This window comes from Bactrocera oleae, chromosome 3, assembly GCF_042242935.1.
Source record: "Bactrocera oleae isolate idBacOlea1 chromosome 3, idBacOlea1, whole genome shotgun sequence".
Taxonomy (NCBI): domain Eukaryota; kingdom Metazoa; phylum Arthropoda; class Insecta; order Diptera; family Tephritidae; genus Bactrocera; species Bactrocera oleae.
Window position 1 is genome coordinate 44,933,554 of NC_091537.1, and position 21,959 is coordinate 44,955,512.

At 32.6% G+C, this 21,959-nt stretch overlaps 1 protein-coding gene and 1 long non-coding RNA gene across 3 annotated transcripts in view; one reads left to right on the top strand and one right to left on the bottom strand.

The window, feature by feature from the left end:
* CarT (Carcinine transporter) overlaps positions 1–21,959 on the bottom strand; it is a 757,984-nt gene that overhangs the window by 116,597 nt on the left and 619,428 nt on the right. The window lies entirely within an intron of this gene.
* Positions 11,022–12,569, top strand: LOC118683059 (uncharacterized). Of its 2 annotated transcripts, none has more exons than XR_004978884.2 (4): positions 11,022–11,133; positions 11,183–11,449; positions 11,543–11,903; positions 11,984–12,569. It is a non-coding gene; the product is annotated as an uncharacterized lncRNA (long non-coding RNA). The 2 variants fall into 2 exon arrangements; XR_004978883.2 differs by having other exon boundaries at positions 11,543–11,871.

Sequence of the window (21,959 nt, forward strand, 5' to 3'; positions counted from 1 at the left end):
CCGTAAAATTTCGTAATAAAGTTGAACAATTTTTAAACGTTGTTCAGACATAAGTTTTTCATTATGAAATTCCAAACAATTTTGAACAGAAATAACATGATAGCCTGACACGACTCACGCGTGATCCGTTATGATAATCCAGTTTTTTGTGACAGCTACATATTAATTTCTGACCTCATATAGGTGTCTTTTTTTAAATAACTTCATTTATACGATTGTATAACTATTGCATTTGATTAACTACATCATGTATACGTTTGTTACATTGCAAACATGCCACAAAAGTGTTCTACCGACCTCGACAGTTTCTGTTATGTATGTGGAGAATTTTAAATTTCAGCGTCGTAATTTCACGTCATTGATTGAACAGTGTTATTTAGACTATTGTATTTTCGGTTTCCTGTTAGGAATCATGATTATTACTGGGTTTCACATAAATGTTGTGTAAAGTATATGAGACTGCTATTAGGTTTAGCTAAACAAAAACCCAGACATAAGCTTTTGCTATCCCAATGATTCGGACCGAACCAAAGGATCATGCAAGTGATTTTTGTTTTCATTTGATTTAAACAAAAGCCACTTAGTTGTAGTCCAACCACACTACCTAGTACCCAAACTTGTCTTCGGCTAACAGATCTATCTTACAAAGTGTCGCACTGGCTGCCCCAAAGCGTCTAAGTCGATTTGTATATCTGAAAGAGAAATTCCCAAACTTATAATATAATGTCATACAAAGCTTTGGGATGTAATATGTCCTTAAAAATACATATGCTGGACTCTTATCTGGATTTTTTTCTGGCAAGTTTGGGTGTTGTGAGTAACGAACAAGGCGAGAGGTTCCATCAGGACTTTTGCTTAATGGAGAAGCGCTATTAAGGGAAATGGAGCGGAGGAATGCTAACAGATTTCTGTGGGTCCTTTGATATGTCCTTAAAAATACATATGCTGGACTCTTATCTGGATTTTTTTCTGGCAAGTTTGGGTGCTGTGAGTAACGAACAAGGCGAGAGGTTCCATCAGCACTTTTGCTTAATGGAGAAGCGCTATCAAGGGAAATGGAGCGGAGGAATGCTAACAGATTTTTGTGGGAGACTTAAAAAACCTTTCAAAAGCCAAATATTCACGAAAATCATAAGTATTATACATAAATTTATCTCTAAATGTAGCTGAGGTTTGTACTTATAGATTTTGGAAATAAATAGATGATGAAAATTCAAATATAACGGTAAAGTAGGGATTTTCTCAGAAGTTTTCAAGTCGGATGACAACAAAATTTAAATGGTTCTAATAATATTATTTGGTTTTGACAACAAAATTAAGTTTATAAAATGCACAAAAAAGGGCTACGGAAATAGTAATAGAAAAAGAACTTCATTAGCAAATTTCACTTTATCATAGAAATGTTAACATATTAAATACAACCGCAAACCCGTTAAAGCTAAATTTAATCTAACTCAAACACCCACTGATAAAAAGGAAGTTATATAATACATATAGACATATTTCATCTAAACAAACATTCGCATTATTTTACCATCGCTATAATATTATATGTTCGCTAAAGATAACGTTTGTCCATCCATATTAGAAGAAACAAGTTTTCTTTAATGTTCAGTTAAACAAATTAAGGTACTTAGTAGAAACAAGTAAGAAAGGGTCAAGTTCGGGTGAAAAATAACATTTTATACTCTTGCAACTGGCATGAATCAAAGCCGGCGAAACAACGAAAATCATTTATGTAGTACATATATGGGAGTTTCAGTTAATTTTGCTTAGATATCTTACTCATGGACCAATATATACGGTATAAAGCCATGAAAGATAGAGATAGTATTGACCCGTTTTTATTTATTTTATACATTAACGTTCTAAGACTTTCTAAGGCGTTCTCTGTGTTTCATTAATAGGAGTATATAGGGAATAAAGTCAACCGGATTTTTGAAAATCATGATATTAATAATACGGGGGCTAGGGCAAGTCTCCATCTGATTAAAAAAATTTTAGGCACACAAACGCACCGTCATTAGAAAAATACGCTCTCTAATTTTCATTGAGATAGCCCACATATTGATCGGTATATGCTTACACCGCACCGGAAGTTCAAAAATCTTTATATTAGATATGTGGTTGCTAAGGGAAGTATTAAACCGATTCAATTCATTTTTGACATACAGATAATAGTAGGTAAAGTAAAAAGTTCGTTCGGTTTTTATCTAAGAGATGACGTTATTGTCCATAGTATTAGTGTTACGTGTCGCATCATGTCATACTATACGGCGCTGAAAACGTGTTTGTCTTTGACAGTTTTTCGATTGATTGACTCAGTACGTTGTGAGCGCTCTTCAAAGATGGACACCAACAAAGAGAAAATTCGCTATATTTAACAATTTTTCTTCGATCAAGGCGAAAAAGCAGCCAAAGCGACTGAAAAAATTAATTTAGTTTATGGGCCCGATACTGTAAACGAACGTGTAGCACAAAAGTGGTTTGCTAGGTTCCGTTCCGGTAATTTCGATGTCAAAGAAGCACTACCCGTCGAGAGGCCTGTCGTCGAAAATTGCGATAAAATCATGGAAATAGTGGAAACAGACCGTCACGTGAGCACTTATTTAATTGCTGACGAACTAAAGATAAGCCAGAAAACCGTTTGGAACCATTTGCATAACCTTGGATTCAAAAAGAAGCTCGATGTTTGGGTGCCACACGAACTAACGCAAAAAAACATGATGGACCGAATTTCCATCTGCGCATCGCTGCTGAATCACAACAAAATCGACCCGTTTCTGAAACGGATTGTGACTGGCGATGAAAAATGGGTCACTTACGACAACATCGAGCGCAAACGGTCGTGATCAAAGCTAGGGGAAGCGGCCCAGTCGGTGGCCAAGACCGGATTGACGGCCAGGAAGGTTTTGGTGTGTGTTTGGTGGGATTGGCAAGAAATCATCTACTACGAGCTACTCTCCTATGGCCAAACGCTCAATTCGGCCCTCTACTGCCAACAACTGGACCGCTTGAAGGCAGCACTCATCCAGAAGAGGCCATCTTTGATCAACAGAGGCCGAATTGTGCTCCATCAGGACAACGCCAGGCCACACACGTCTTTGGTGACGCGCCAGAAGCTCCGGGAGCTCGGATGGGAGGTCTTAATGCACCCACCTTATAGTCCGGACCTGGCACCAAGTGATTACCATTTTTTCCTGTCAATGGCGAACGCGCTTAATGGTGAGAAGTTGGCCTCAAGAGAGGCCTGTGAAAATTGGCTCTCCGAGTTTTTTGCCATTAGGGGCGCAGCCTTCTACGAGAGGGGTATAATGAAGTTGGCATCTCGTTGGCAACAAGTTTATGAACAAACGGCACATATTTGACTTAAATCAGACAAATGCACACAAAGTTATCATCTTTTAAAAAATCAATAAAAAACCGAACGAACTTTTTACTTTACCTAATATTATCAGGAAATGGTTCTCTATAAATTCCAACTATATATCTCATACATTAAACGGTAGTTTCGGTAAAAAATCAATCATGGACACTTGGGTCCACATCTTCGGTATATGGGAGCTTCAACAGTTATGGCGCAATTTTTTTGACTTCAGATGGCATTTCGTGAAGCAACTTTTTTGCAAAGTTTTATTTCAATATGCATTTTCATTAGTGCTTGATTTGTATACCGGAAAGTCAAAATATCAGATGGAATTTAGATTTGTGTTATAAGGGGAGTAGGCGTGATTGTAATCCGCCCATTCTTGCATTGTAACTTATAAGGATAATGTTACTTGTACTAGCCAAATTCGGTTGAAATTGTTTAAGTAGATCTGGAGATATGCATTTTCACCTAAAGGTGGGCGGTGTATTGGTTTCAATAAACCTTAATTGTACGATCCTATGTGCAAAAATTAAAGTCTATGACGTGTTTTTTCTAAGTTACCGCATTTTTAGTAGTTTTATTCAAAACCGATATATGGGGAGGGGCGGGGTTATCAGCCGATTTCACCCATTTTCATACTGTCGGTAAAAATGCTAAAAGAAATTATCCTGAGTGAATGGGGTTATAGCTTTAGTGGTTTAAGAGATATGCACTTTTAACCTATTAGAGGCCGGTGTCACGCTCATTTAAAAAAAAATTAAAACTGCAGATGCCCTTCTCTAATGCGATTCGTTGCACCAAATAACTGTCTTGTATCTTATTGTGGAGCTTAGTTATAGGTCGAGTAATCGCGTTTTGCGGGCGTTGCAGTGGCCCGATTACGTTTACTTACAATACCAAACTTTTTATGGTGCCAAGAAACATGTGTATCAAGTTTCATCAAGATATATCATTTTTTACTCAAGTTACAGCTTTCGCAGACGGACGGACGGGCAGACAGACTCGGATTTCAACACGTCGAACAAAACTATTATTTTCTCTAGCAACATGTTGCTAGAGTATAAAAATTGTATTAAGCAACTGTTTAAAGGGGTAGGGATTCCGGATTATCCCCTTATTACACACACCACTGCAAGTATTATGACAAAAAATAAAATTAACTTGTTATTTTGAATGATAATTAAAAAGCAAATTTTTGTTATTTTACATTTTACAATAAAGTATGAAAGAAAAAGGAGAATGTACTCGCTACAGGGGAAGGTACGAATGAAATAAATGACGATCGGACGAGTCAGTATTCGAATGAAACTATGTAACGTACAGGATCGCGGTCGAATTAGGTTGAACGTAGCACAGATCCGTATTGTGACCAAGTTTATAATCAAATCGAAATATTTAAGACGCCTTCGAAGCGGTGTCGAGACCCTTAAGACATTTGCGTCTCTGCGTTTTGGTATAACATTTTTAATTCATAATGCAAAAATTTCTTAAATTAATTTATAATCGTGTTTTAACATTTTAATTAATTTGTCATACATTTTTTGTTTTGTTTGGAACATTGTATAAAATATCTTGAATTGCATATCACTTCCACCCTTAAGAAACTGCGTCTCTGCAAATACTTGGTATAAAATTTTTAATTCATATTACTTAAGTATTTTAAATTTATTTATAATCGTATTTTAACATGTTTAAAATTTTTCATAACATTTTGGAATTTGTTCTTGTATTTTAAGTGCGTTTTATAGTATTTTGTTCTCCTTTTATTTGATGTGTCCACCATATAATTACCATGACCCTCATATTTTTGTAATTATTTGTATTTAGGTTTATTCTTTGCAATTTCTCTGTTAATTGGTTAATTGGTATTTGGGTTTTTAGTTAAACTGAGACTTTTTCTTCTTCGTATTTTCTAGATAAATTCTAAATCGATTCTTTGTCATAATTTTTAATTATAAAATAAATCGGCCTCATTCTTGTTGTTGAATGTATTGTGTTATTATACGAGTTAAATATTTTGAGCAGTTTGCCACTTAAACCGTTTGTCTTATTGCTTTACATGCTTCTATTATTCGAAAATATTCGTTTAATTTACCGTGTAGGCGTTCGATGTCAGAGTTACCCGTTTTGTGCCATGGGGTGGTTACATGTTAAGCAATGTTTTTCTCTTCCAAAAATAATCTTACCCTATTTTAATTGTATACGTTGCTACCAATATCCCTACCCAATTCTGTCGTTCGTGGAATGTTACATATTTTGAAAATTTATCTATTTTTATGAGATATGATGACGTTTCTGTTTGGAAACCAAATATCTATGTAAAGTACGTCGTAAAAATACTTTGGGGTTTCTGTCATTTGATTACGATATTTAACTGGATTTCTGTCGTGTTTTGCTATTTTACAAACTGAACAATTATTCATTATTTCTCTGTGATTGTTAGGAATGTGATTATTTTCTATTATAGTTAGTATATAACGAGTATACCATTTGACTTTGGGAGAGTAAAAAAGATTCGGTTACATCCGAACTCAGCCCTTCCTTACTTGTTCACTCTTATTTTATAAAATTCACCGCAAATATAGCAAAACGAGTCAGCGTAAAAAGTGAAAAAAGGCCGTTATATTAATTTTCATAACGGAATGAAATTAATTTTTAAAAATCCAGTTTTCTACAAAAAATTAAATAACTCCTTTTTCGAGGACAAAAAAAAAATTTTATAGTTTACATAAATAGACATTTTAACACTTTTCTTCCTAATACTGTGTATGTGCACCTTTGCCCAGTGACATTGTTTGCAGTCTTTTATTCATAGAAAGCACCAAATTTTGTTTATGGTTAGTTCAAGATGTATATTTGCCCATATTTCCTGAAGAGTAGCTTTAATCTAATTTTTTCTATTAACTTTGCGTTCTCGTAACTTCGGCTCCATATAGTTCCGCAGGTGTTTCACGGGGTTGAGGTCTCGACTCTGGGGGGGATGTGGTAGCACTTTTTCCACGTTGTACAACAACCATTCCTTGATTACTAAAGAATGCCTCGGGTTTAAATTGCAGTATGCGATTTTTGGAAAATATTGCTTATTTCGCGTACTCTTATTATCTTGCCCATATTTGACTACCAGAGCATGTCAATCTCTAGATGTTTGTTTATTCACCAGTTTATCTTTAAAAACTAAAAAAAAAAAAATAATTTTAAATGTAATAATAAACCTCCCATAATCAGAAAATTTTCCGGGCAGTGCGAAGAAATTCACGTTGTATTATTAGACTAGTGTAGACAATCCATACAAAACAGTGCGTTTGAACATAAGAAAGTACGTTCACACTAAATTTCGTGAAAGAAAAATAATTTTTATACAAGATAAAATGAAAAAACCCAAACACTGGGATAAATTTTGAGGTTATGTGAAAAAATTGTATACATCTTTTGATTACCTATAACAATGCTACATAACTTTTTTCTATAGGACCCGTAGTTTTGCCGAAAATCGCGATAAACCGTTTTAAATCCCTAAAAATTCAAATACGCCCTCCCTTTCTTTTCCCGATCTCAGATTGCCCGTAAATTATTTTTCCTTTAATGTTTGTCATTTTATCTATCGTTTCTGATTTCATCCAACTATTCTTTTTTTTGGTTTTCAAAAATTATCTACCCTGGGCTTTGCGCTACATCTATGCTTTTCTTTTGAGGGAACTAAAAGACTAATTTCAACCAAATTTGGTGCATGGCATTATTTGGACAACCGTTACGTTGTGAAAATTGTCGAGATCGAAGAAAAACCACGCCTAATTCCCATCTACAAGGTGGCCCTCAAATCGCGCTACAAGAACAAACCGTAATAACTGTTTTTTAATAAATGCATTACATTTATTATTGTTTTTATTGTATAGCTAATTTTATTTTGTTTTATATAATTTATTAATTTTAAAAATTATGGACCGTAAATGACCTCTATGCTCGGTCAAAATGAAAGACCGCTTAGCAAGAATAAGTGAAAGCATAATGTTGGATATGTTACAGGACCCTCCGCAATGTGTCGACTAATAATATATACCACAGTATCACGGCAATGGCAAAGCCGAGCTGGAAAAATTCGCCTCTTTTGCAGTTCGGAGTTATCTAGCTAAGGTCCAACTTTATAGGGGCTTTAGTTTTAGACCTGGGGTTTCCAATGAGTTGGTCCTTTTTAACAGCTGTTACTTGATTTATACTCAGTTTGGTTTGCAATTTCATCAAGAACAGCCGAACGACCATCAAGACCGTCGCACGTCCGGTAAATGGGTCCAAGAGGAAATGGCCACCGATCCCGATTTCACAATAAAATTTTGTTCAGCTCTCCTTTGTGATGAAACCTTTAAACCATTGGGTATGTTTTATCGACAACGTGAATCATTGGTTCATTTTTTTTCAACCAACTAAGCTGGTCAAAATGTGACAGGTACTAGGGAACGCTATAGAGCCATGATTTATGAATTTTTCTTCCCTGAATTGGACGACTTTTGATTACAACAAGACCGCGCTACATGCCATACAGCCAACGAAAAAACAAATTTATTGAAGAAAACTTTTGGTGAGTGCATTATCTCGCGTCGAGGACCTGTAGTGTGGAATCCAAGATCGTGCGATTTAAGATCACTGTACTATTCTTTGTGGAGTCGCTGATATACGGCCCCACTTACCCAAAATAAGGTATAAGATAGTCTTACTGCCGTAGCGGCCGTAGAGGCTATGCGCAACGGACCTACTTTTCCCTACACTCGAGGGTCCAGATTAAGAACAAGAACAACAAAAATATAATATTAAAGAAGTCAAGCTTTGCTGGAAAAAGCAGAGCCAGCACAAAGACAAGAGCTAAGATTGCTCTTGGTGCAAGGGCTGGTACCAACTCTGGAGCTGAGCCTAGCTCCAGGAAAGCAACAACACCAGCAGCAGTCGGAAACAAACCTTGTAGCCAAAATATGGTCAAAAAACACACCATCGTGAAGTCTTCAATAATTTTCCACTTGTATTCCATATTTAATTGACGTTAATAGCATTTTAATACTGTTCTAATATTCTTTAAATTTATGCCAAAAGAATAAGTGGAAATTTGTTTCCATTGTGTAGTATAATAGCGTTTAGACTTTTTGTTGAGCTATCAATAAATTGGCCCCATTTATTTGTATGACAGGGAATACCAACTTCTTCAAATAAACCTTTCATGTCATGACAAAATCAGAGTCCATGTTCCTTGCTGAAGAAACAAGAACATTTTTCATGTGGTGTTCTTTGTGGTAATATTCGAAAATACTCAGTAAAGCCATTGTTTTAATCGCGATACCAATAATTCTGCTTTATATTTTGAGACTTAGATATGCCTCTTATTAAATCATTGAATTGATGAGAAGTGGTATTTTTGGTTCAGATTCCAGAACGAATTCGGAATGTATACGAATACCAGTTAGTAATCGTCTTTTCAATTCAGACCAATTAGTCGTTCCTCATTCCTTTTAAAAACGTTGCAAAGAGTAATACACATAAGAAACAAACAAGGAAAACTGGCAGTTTCGCTTTTCTAAAGTAAAATTTACAGAAACAACACTAAACTCAGTGGTAGCAGAAGTTGAAAAATCTCGGGAGATAAAAAAAACCTCGTAGCCTTCCTTGACAAAAAATACGCTTTCAGTAACATACAGCCATACTGAGCGCGTTTAAAGATCTGGGCCTCTCCGAATCTCTCGCGAAATTGATTGAGCAGATGCTCATAGGCCGGTTCATAATTTCAATTCCGAAATACCATCACTACTTATGCACACAATATTAAACAACATAAATTGATGGGGCGTATCGTGTGGACTAAACGTAAATGCTTGTAAGACAGAGCTGGTATTGGAACTAGTATTGTTCACAACACAGAATTTCGGAAGATATGCCCCCATTAATAGGTGATACCAGGTTATCAATAGGAAATAAAACAAGGTACTTAGGACACATTATTGACAGGAAGCTTTCGTGTAAATCAAACTTAAACGATAGGGTAACTAATGCTTCTTATAACTCATGTTCTGATACAGTGAATCGCTGCCAGAAGGTGATAAAATACACTTCATAAATTACCGCGGATATTGCGCGGATTGTGATCAAAAGACTCATAAACCTTACATGAAAAGCCCTCCCTAATTTTTAGTACGGATTTTGACCCAGAAGGTCAAGAGTAGATCAAATTCTTTCCCTCAAACAGTCCATGGAAAAATATTACGAGTGCATTATTGATTTACATATGCTGTTAATTAATTTTAAACAACTATTCGATAGCATTAATAGGATGACTATCCCCACAACATTTCGGACGTACATAATACCAGAAAACTTATTAGAATTGTAATTATGGCTTTACGTAAAACCGTATCCAAAGTAATGAAACAATACAATAAGTCCGAATTCTTCAGAATTAAGTCTAAAGTGAGACAATTAGATACATTATCATCCACACTATTTAACACAATGTTGTGCTGAAATAGGTGACGCAAATAGAACTGGGCTCATTTTAAATAACTAACTACTAATACAAAACCATCATTCGACCAGTATTGTGATAGGAAGCAAAATCATGGACGCTACTCGAAAAGGAAAAACACCAAACTGCAAATCTTCGAAAAAAAGATTCTAAGATAATTCTTTGGAAACTTCATTACTTTAATATTGCAATCGATATTAGATGCTTACCCCAAGTGCTTTTGGATATACTTTTCAGAAATAAATACAATGCGCCAGTGATAGGGTTAAAAACATGTTGCTGCAAGTAAGAAAGATCCTAAGAAAATACTTTGGAGCAATAAACTTAATTATTAAATAAATTCTTACTGAATGTGCGTTTGGAAATTCTTTTCCAAATATTGCAAAAGAATTCAACATTCATTTTTCGACGAAAGCTTCAAGATTTTAATCATGTTTGGTATCTTATTGACTTATATTACGGGTTCTAGACTCACATGGTTTTATGTGCGAGATGATTATATTAGAACCAACCTCATCAATTCAAATGATATACATGTATGTATATCTGATATAAACTCAAAAGTAATAAAAGTAGTTACATAAAATTAATACAATAGGCATATGGAAAAAAAGTCAACCAGAGGAACGGAAATCAATATATTGGGATAAGGGACTTCGACCACGGTCTAGACCGATTTCTTTCAAATTCAGCGCTAAATCTTATTATGTTTAAGAAAGCATATCTATTTCATATCATTGAATAAATATATTAATATTATATATCATATATGATATATGCATATGTATTGAGGAATATAGACGGTTTAAAGTCAGCTGGAAAATAAGAAAACATTCTCTCGAAATCGTTAGTATAAAATTTGTCAGCAATGAAGACTTTAATTCGCGAATTGATTTTTCGCAAAAAACTTGAAAACCCAGGCATGTCTCATACCGACATAACTAGATATAGTGACTGTTTATCTTTTAAAAGAAAGGCCGGTAGTGGTATAAAACAAGGATTTGAATTTCCGATTACAGAAAAAAAGTGTCCGGTATTGCGATTCTAAAAACTATGCCTTAAAAAAGGAGCAACACTGCAGACAAACGTCAAACAAATATTAACAGCTGTTAGAAAATGACAAATGAATACCGGAAAAATATATATAAATTGTATTATTGAATTGATAAACAACATAATATGGAATTATTAGCATTGTTATAGAAACGTAATAGGGATTAAAGGATTGAGCGAAGGATTCTTAGAGACCAAAGGAACATAATGGGTAAAATGTGCTTAGAATGTGTTACTGTAGATTAATTTGTAAATTATAGCTTTTCCCAAAATATCTGGTTCTGCAAAGATGTCTTCATATCCGTGTTAAACGAAATCTCGTCCAACTTAGGGAGAATAGCACCGTCTGTTGTTGGAATTTCGACTATGTGTAAGCTCACAGGAAATTGGCAGCGATCTTCATATTGTTTGTCTCAACAGCCTATGTCGACTTGCCTAAATAAAGTATGCAGAGGCATTGATAAAACTCTGTGGCCAAAACCCATAACCTTTTAAATGACTATGCAAGACGAAAGGAATGCGAAGAGGTACTTTTCAACAATTTGGCTTTCAACACTAATTTTTTCATCGTGTTTAAATTTCCTTGATGTATAATTTGATTTTCTACCTACCTTTTAAAGATTTCGTCACGTCCGGCCAGATTGTTTACAGACAACGCCCTACTGTTGCGGACTGGCGACGTGGTGTCCTTGTGGTGAGATTTTCCTCACATACCGAATCACCTTGATCTACTGCAGCCGTCTCAGCCACAGACATGCTGTTATCCGGAGCACTATCGATGCAGTCAAACCTCTCAGAATTACTGCTTTCATTCGCCGCCTCATCAATGGACAACAGTTGCACTACTCTTTCCTCCAATGGGGAAAAATATTGGAAGGTCGATGGTCCGCCGCCCGTGCTAGAGATGCTCCCCCAAAACCATGATTTTTTCAATTCCTGGTTGAGGAAGGTTACTTCTTTATTATTTTTCCTTTAAAATAAGTAAATGAACTTGTGTTACCTACATTATTGTTTTCTTTCCGACCGTTATGCTAACGAATAAAATTCGCTTATTTTGAAAGATTTTGGCAGTTCAGAGGACCAAAAATTCGAAAACGAAATAGTTGGAAATATAGAAATTCGAAAATAGCTGATTAGAGTACCGAATGTGCGAATTCTAATATAATATTGTCAGAATCGCAATAGAGCGTATACCCCTTTATTATCGGTACGAGACGTCGCAGAAAAAGTGTCAAAAGTCCCCTACACATGTACAAGAAGTACCAAATCGCAATGATAATCAACATATTTTAATAGCTCAATAAATCCCCAAACAAATTCTTGTTTTGCCAGTGCGACTTTAAAAGCGAACCGTTTATTGGCTATGGAGGTATAATCAAGAAATTTATGTAGAAACTAAGCTTTATAAGGCCCTAGTACTCTTGTGCCCTGTTCTCGCGACATGTCATTACGGAAAACAAAGACTTTAATAAGGACTCTATGCAACCGCTTATGAAGGATGTTAAGTTAAAATTGCGATTGTTGGCATATAACAAAAACAAGTGACAATTTTTTCTAAATTTCTATAAACATATTGTATATATGAACTATATCTTGTATAATTATTTTTAAAATTTAATAATAAATATACGCTTATAATGCTATTGATACCACCAATTATTTTCATGCACATACTTTAATATATGGGAGCTGGGGTTATTTGAGAATCGATTTCATTAAACTATCATACGTACCAGTGTTATACGTTCACTTAATTTGATTGATCCGTTTTTATCAATTTTTTGTACCACGACATACTATTGCCAGAAAAAGATCTTCGTTGACTTTCGATAAGATACTTCATATATTGACCAATATATAATATAAGCAGAAAAAATAGGAGGATGTTTGAAAACCCTGATGTTAGTTATACGGGGGCTAGGGCAACCTTTCACCCCCCGTAAAAAGTCAACTATTATTCGGTTTTTTTCTGAATTTCAATAAGATATTTCTGATTGACCGATATTTTTAGTATAAAGCTAGCTATAGGCACGTGGGTCCATATAATCGGTATCATTGGCATTGGTAAGTTATACGACAATTTCGACAATTTTTAGACATGAGATGGAATACCTTAAAAGCCCAATTATAACAATTTTCAAACTAGAGATGCTTTTCTCTATTGCAATTTACTGTACTAAATTACAGTTTTATATCTTACTTTTCGGCTGTTATAGGTTTTCCATTAACGGCTTTTTATGAGCGTGGTAGTGCGCTGATTACGCCTAGCTACAATACCATGTATTACTCAAGTTGCAGATTGCATGGGAGGACGGACGGACAGACCTTAATTCAACTCGTCTCTTCATCTTGATCATTCACAATATATAATAACTTCATTTCTATTTATAAGATTATTACTACAAACCACCGTTAGTGGAAACAAAATTACAATAAACTGTAGCAATATATTGCGGAAGCATATATTGATAAATCAAACAAAAACAACAAAACAGCTATTTACGGGACAAAAAACTTCAGGAGCTCTCGGAAACGTTGGAAATTCTAGGTAAAGTTATATTTTTAATAAATCTATTCATATGAATGCATGTATTGAATGTTTTAGCTGAGAAATTGAAGACACGCCACATAAAAGGAACCAGATAGCCTAATGTTCTTTAAAGATGTTTAGCTAATTTTATATGTTTAGAGTTGTCAGCACTTCGACTCCAAATGTCTGAATCATTTCACCCGTTTTTACTAAAGAGAACAATGTAATTTTTGCTGTTACTCACATTTTTTATCTCTTTATTTTGAATAATAATCATTAAAAATAAAACAAAATTAATCCATGTAAAATTAAGTAAAATTGAAATTAAAAGAAAAGTTTTTAAAATAAAGTAAATAACATAAAATAAAAATGTAAATCTAGTTTATTATTTATTAGAGAAAATTTAATTTATAAGAATTTGCCGGACTCAACTGCCCTTCTATTAATGTGACACTTTCATTTACGTGGTCAACAAAGTGTGTGATAGAATAGGGAGCAGAAAATTAAAAAAATATTATTACAAAATTATTATTGTTGCTTTTACTATTTTATTGGCATTTTCGGGAAACACATCCAAAGAATTGTTGAGAACTCGCCATCTAGCTACCAAAATACCAAAGGCATTTTCAATTGTAAGCCGCGCTCTGGATAAACATTAATTGAAATGGTCTCTTTTTTGCTTTCAAACACTTTCCCGGATATGGCCACATGAAATGGTTTGTCGAAGGAAAAGCAGCATCTCCTAAATAATAAAATGGGAATTTTATCGCACTGCATGGGAAATTTATATTTCCTTCAGGTTTATTATTCCGTTTAGAATTTTATTGCCAAAACCAATGACTGAATGTGTATTTGCCGTCACACATGGTTAATAACATAATACTAAAATATAGCTTATAATTGTAATACATTGATCCGAATTTTCTCAAACACTTAATTTGTATGTAATTTGCCGTCAACAGCTCCTACAAGATGAGACATTCGTGACTTCAGGTAGAATGAATCGGCTTTTTCCCTTCACTCATATTCATTTCGTAACGTCAAGTATATACCGGAATTTTTATCCCAAATGGCTGCGCATGTAATGCCAGCCGACATTCTGCTGGTATATATTGGGTGACGTATATGGAATTGTATATATTTATTAAATTACAATAAGAAGTATGTTAAATTAATCCACTTCGAATCGCGTAGCCTTTGGAATTGAGCGGAGTATTTTTTTTATAGGAGTTTACAAATTGTTGAAAAATCCATGCAAGTAGTAGAAAAATGGGGATCCTACCCCACTTGGTGAAAGAAAACCATTCACTCCCATTGATGTTATGGGGATCCTACCCCACTTGGTGAAAGGAAAACTGGTGAAAGGAAAATATATTGTTTTTTGCACCAAGGTGGGGTAGGACCGCCATTCACCAGGAAAGGAAAATATTGGTTTTCTTGCACCAAGGTGGGGTAGGTCCGCCATTTATGGAATGGGGATCCTACCCCACTTGGTGAAAGGAAAACTGGTGAAAGGAAAATATATACATACACACATATATATATTCGTGACCGCAGGTGTATATTTTGTGGTTTTGTGATTTTGCGCTTTTGCGTTTTTGTAGTATTAAGAAATCGCTCGCGTTTTACCTAAACGTGTGTGTGTATGTGTGGTGGGACTTTTGTTTCGTATAGTTGTAGTATTAAGAAAGCGCTCGCGTTTTAACTGAAACAAAGTTTGGTGACAAGGTGATGCTAGAACTAGACGAAAATTTTCTTTTTCTTCCAGAATCCTACAACTCATTAAAAGATTCAACTATTGAAGCCATAAACGATAATACATTTTATATCAAATTGATTAAACCTGGTGGAAAATTTACTTCACCATTATTTCAATTTCATACAGAATAAAAAATAAATAAAAATATAATGTATCCGTGCAGTTTTTGTGAAAATATATATGTTCGGAAGAGTAGTTTAAGCAAACATATTACAATGGAACATCAAATTTCAAATAAATAATTTTTTGTGAGCAATGTAAGATTCAAGTGAAAGTAAATGTATGGACAGCACACGTGAGAACAAACATATATAAAAAAAATGTATGTATAGTGTAAATAGTAATGTTAAATGTATTAATGCCATGTTTAATAATAGTATTGAAACATACGTTTTGGATAACGATCAGCCCAATGATTAAATTGTTGAACATTTTTTTGAAAAACATGTAAATGAGTTATCTGAACTTAACCAGAAATCAATAGAAAAGCATAAAAGCATCAAATTTAACTTTGAACTATTTTGTAAATATATTCATATTAAAGAAACTATTGATGCTCCAAAACATTTTTTTAAAATTATTTTAGATGATGTTTTAGATATTTACAATCTATATTTGTGTAAACCAGTCAGAATACTTCCATTAACTGTCAACCAAATTATACGTCAAAAAGAGGATATAGTTTGTCATTTTGTGGAATGGAACTTTTATTAAATGATAGGGTAGCAGACCATTTTCATTTAAGTGGTGCATATAGAGGTCCGGCACATAGAAAATGTAATTTAGAATATCAGATAGCAAATTTTATTCCAATATTTTTTCATAATTTATCGAAAATTGATTGCCATCTATTTATAAAAAAGTTGTCGTCTGTTAAGGGGGATATAAATATAATTCCCTTAAACAAAGAATTATATATTTCGATATCAAAGAAGATATACATATGTTAATGTAAAACATATTATTGAACTTCGGTTTTTAGATTCATTTCGATTCATGCCTTCTAGTTTAGACAGTTTAGCTAAGAGTTTAAACAATAATGATATAGAAATAACAAAGGCTTTTTTCCCTAACGATCACCACTTTATATAATGCAACGTAAAGGTATTTTTCCATATGACTACTTAGATTCGGAAGAACGTCTCAACGAAACACAATTACCAGTTCGTTCACATTTCTTTAATAAATTAACAAATGAGTCATGTAGTATCGACGATTATCAGCATACACAAAATGTTTGCACAATATTTAATTGTTCCAAGTTATTAGATTATTTGTTCCTGTGCTTCTCCTCAGTGACATTTTTGAAAATTTTAGAAAGTTATGCAAAGGAATTTATTAACTAGACCCATGTCAATATTATACATCCCCGGGTTTATCTTGGGAAGCAATGCTTAAAATAACTAAAATAGAATTAGAATTATTGACTGATGAAAACATGTATAATTTTATTTTGTCTGGGATTAGGGGAGGTATTGTTCAATGTTGTAAACGACAATCAATTGAAAACAATAAATATTTAAGTGATTACGATGTGCCTAAGCTTTCAAATTATATAATTTATTTAGATATTAATAATTTATATGGCTATGCTATGTTACAATATATCCCTCATAACAATTTTGAATGGGTTGAAAACGTAGAGGAGTTTAACGTTTTTAGTATACCAGAAGATTCTTCAGTTGGTTACATATTAGAAGTAGATTTAGATTATCTCATAACCATTCACAATATTCGTAATGACTTACCATTTTGTTTTGAAAATAAAAAAGTTGGTTCAATGAAACACTCAAAGTTGTTCATTATAAAAAATTGCAACAATGTATAAAATATGAACTTATATTAAAGAAAATTCATAGAATTCTACTATTTAATCAATCGGATTGGTAAAAAAATTATATTGATTTAAATAATTATCATAGAACATTAGCTGCAAATAAGTTTGATTAAAATTTCTTTAAATTATTAAATAATGCGGTGTATGGGAAAACTATGGAGAATGTCAATAAAAGAGTAAATGTTAAATTAGTACAAGATTAGGAACATACTAATACTGGGGAAAGAGGTAGAAACAAAATAGGTGCTATAGCCTTAATAGCAATAACCAAATTTCCACAGTCTATCCAAATTTTCTGATAATTTAATAGCGATTCAAATGAAACAAGCGATAATTCTGAATGAAAAAACCGATATATATTGGTTTTATTGTTTTAGAACTTTTTAAATTGAAAATGTATAGTTTTCATTATGATTATATTAAAGAGAAATATAAAAATAATATTGCATTGAATTATATGGATACTGATTCATTCATATATGATATCCAAACTGACGACTTTTAGAATGATATTCGGGTTGACAGTTCAAAATTTTTCGATACTTCTAGGTATGATGAAGGATGAATGTAATGGAAAGTTAATAAAAGAATTTATTGGTTTAAGAGCGAAAATTCGTTTAGAATTGATAATGACATAAATGAAACTAAGAAAAATAAGGGAATAAAAAAGTGTGCAACTTCTGCACTGAATTTGAGTGATTTTAGAAAATATCTGTTGGAATATAAGCTGTATAATGAATCAATGTATACATTTAGATCTAAATTACATACGATTTCAAAATATTTATAAAGTAGCTCTAAGCAATATAGATGATAAGCGAATTGTACGGGGAAATCATATTGATACTTATGCTTATGATCATTTTGAAACATTATAGTAGTTCTTTATTATTGTAATTTAAAAAATAAATAAATAATCAATTTATATTTTTCATTATTATTTTTTATTAAATAAAAATTTTAAACATAATTGACCACATATTACTGTGTTATAATTTTGTTTCTGTTCATAATTGTAATATATTGGTGGCTTCCAAAACTATCAAAATATTCTTTATAATTTTTGTTTTTATAATATGCTACCCAATGAGTACCAGGAACATCAGCATCATATAAATTAGGAATTCCACATTCTTGAGATTTCGGTTTAATCGGTAAAGAATTTCGCATAAAAATTCCACTAAAATGTTTAAGATGTTTACAATATTTCTTTAAATCTACATCGGTTAACAGTCCTTTGGGTAGTTGTTTTATTAGTTTTTTGAATTGGGTCGTAAATATAAACCATATCCCTTTTTATATGGGTTGAGGAATTGCGATTGATTCCATATATCTCTTATGGCGGCTAGTCTTATTCAATTGTTCATTTCCATTCTTGATATCATTCAAAACTTTTGATATAGCTGATCCACCAGATGCTATACCACCAAGTGCACTTAACGCCGTTAAAATAATCCCAATTTTTGGGACTGGAGTTATTCTCGATATGTTAATTTTTTTATTTTTAAAGCTAAACTTTATAGCATCCTGAGAACTTTTATAAGCCTCATTAAATTACTGCGGCTTCTTTTTGTTAAGCATGTTGGTACCTTTTTTAACTGCCATCAAAAAAAATATGTTAGATGTCACTTTTCCTTTTTTCATCTTTTTACGTTTTTTACATTTAGATGTCTTTCTTTTCTTACTTTTAATACCCATTCCCAATTTGAGTTTTGCTTTCATTGCATTTGTAACGAACCAAGCGTTTGCTCGTTCTTTGAAATCACTGTCCTTACTTTTTCAGCTTGATGTCTGATATTTATATCTTTTGCTTAGGAATATGCATCATGTTCTCTGCAGGCTCGATCTAAAGGATTTATACCCTTATCTCCTCTTTCCAACCGTTGTCGGAATTTTGTTCCAGGACCACATAATTGATATCAGGGTAAATAAGTTCAATAGGCAAAGAATTAATCAAAGTATTTACAAAACCCTGCCCAATCGTTTTATGTATTAGTCCCATTAGGTGATTTTTTTTTCTCAATAATAATATGGATGAGTGTGGGTGAGTTATATCTAAATGATGTCTTTATTATAAAAGTGATGGTTTATATTGCTGTAAATCTAGTAAACAAAATGAAAGTAGTTAAAACATAACTAATGTTATGCTCAGTTTAATTGAAAGCCCAAACGGGCTTAAATATATACATTTATTCAAAATCATTATATCAGCCGAAATATATCTATTTAAAAAGGCTTATTGATCCGATAAAAGTAATAAATCTTTATACATTTAGTGAAAACGTTGATGTTATCAAGCCCACTGAAGCCAAAGCATACTCAATTTTTATATTTGATGATGTAATATGTGGAAAACAAAGTACAATACGAGATTATTTTTGTATGGGTCGTCATAAAAACATTGATTCCTTTTATTTATGTCAAACTTATACAAAACTTCCTAAACACTTAATTCGTGATAATGCAAACATGATTATTGTGTTCAAGCAAGATAAAATGAATCTTAAGCATATCTATAATGACCATGTTATTGGAGATATGTATGTTATACAAAACATTTGTAAAAATGTGTACCGAGTCTTGGAGAAATAAATACGGCTTTGCTGTTATAAGTAAAGATGATCCTATAAGCAATGGTCCATATCGAAAGGGTTTTGATCACTCACTCCTTAAAGACCATGTTAAATAATCAAATGACTGTATTAGCAAATATTGCTAAAACGTGGAAAGCATTAGAAGAAAATATTAAAAGAATAAAATTGGGAGAATTGGATAGAATAAGCTTGTTGGAGGATACATTTAAACCCATTTTAAAACCATTAAATGAATAAGTTGATAATTTAAAAAACCCTAATAAATATAATGTTACTAATTATAATCGTAATGATCAAATTTGGAAGGCGGACAGTCTCAAAGAAAGTGAAAACATGAAAGTTGATACATTACCAACCGTTGGCAATTATATAAATGCTTTTGATTTAGAATATTCTGCAGATAGTTCTCGGAAACAAAATGTTAAGAAGCGAAATCCTATTAATATCATTAATAAAGAATGCTTTGATAAAAAACAAAAAATAGATAAGGTTGTTAAAAATAAATTTTATGAATAACCCCGAGAGGCCAGCATCGTATACTCCAAGTAAACCAAACGATAAACAATTACTAAACAAGGTAGTAGAAAGTCAAAATCAAGCTGAAACGAATAATGATAATACTTCTCCAACTGAACATCAAATCAGAGAAATAAATGTAATTCTGAATAATAGTATTAAAAATGATGTATCAATTCTGGAGGATCTAATAGACCAACGAATAAAACGTGCATGTGGGGAAGAATTATATAATATAAACCACTATTTATTAACTATTGAGGATTATTTGATGCGTTTCGTTGTATCTAAATAACATCCTACTGAAAAAGACGTTGAAGTGCTAAAAATAAAGTTCTCTACCATAAAAGGATTAGCAAAATGAATACTAAAAGAGCTATTGTAGAAGAATTACATAAACAAGCTAGAAAAAGTTTTAAACGAAGACGTGTTATTATTAAAGGAATTATGGAAAATAAATAATGACTCGGTATTCAAATAGTAATAATCAATATCAATATCTTTTAACTTAAATCGATACATTTTCCAAAAAAGCTTGGATCAAAGCAGTTAAAAATAAAACTAAAGAAAATGTAACAAATGCAATGGCTAAGATTTTAAACTCAAGTAACCGAATACCGAAAAACCTACAAACAGATGATGGAAAGTAATTTTATAATAGTAATTTTAAGAGATTATTACAAACAAAATATATTTATCATTATTCAACATTTTCATCATTAAAAGCATCTATAATAGAGCGATTCAATAGAACATTAAAAGGAATGATGTGGAAAGAGTTTAGTTTTCGGTGAACTTATAAATAGATTGACATCAATAAAAATGTAGTCAATTATTATAATTTAATAATTCACAGAACCTTCAGAATGACTCCAAATGAGGTAAATTCCTCGAATGGACAACATTTATTGGACACTGGGTGAATGGTAATGACTTAAATTTAAAAAAAATAAATAACTATGTATGTATTATAAATAAAAAAGTGTTTTAAAAGTTATTTCAGTTAAGTATAAAATGATAACCAATCAACATGTCCATTGCATTAACAATAAATGGTAATTAATTTATACTGTTTGTGTTATCCTGTGGATAAAACAAAAATAAACACAATATCCGTTAAATGTAATATCATCAACGGCTCATATATAAACGAAATATCTACGCATACGTAGAGTTAGTCCAGGATATAAAATCTCATAAATCTAATGTTATATATTTACCAGTTAATACTCATCAAATAAGTACTCTAGTTGTTAAAGTTGTTGATCAAACGGGTGACCTGATTAATTTTCGTGGAGAAGACATATCAATAAGACTACATTTAAAACATATCTATAGAAAAAAATGATAATTTTTAATAAAAAGCAGCTGCATACAGATTTATGAATAGTTTTCAATCATCCTCAAAAGTATTGGCTACAAAAATAAAGGATCTACGCACTAAAGAGGAAAATTCTCTTATTCAACATACAATTGAGTTAACCCCATCGAATAAGGAGTTTCTAATAAGTCTAGGATTTAATTTGAAAAAATGATGATATAATAAACGTTTTATACAAGCCCAAAGGAAAAAAGAATTATAATAGCTACACCCATGCTTACAATCGTTTCAAAACAATGATGAAATTCGGATCCCCATACCAAATCAAGACCTATATGTGCTACCAAATGAAAGTATTTTATACACTGAAGGGTTCATATCAAATAGTGATTCACTAGCTTCAAAAACTGTACAGCTGCTAAAAAATTATATGTCCTATTTATTCGAGGAGATACGATATGAAATAAATGGAATAGAAAT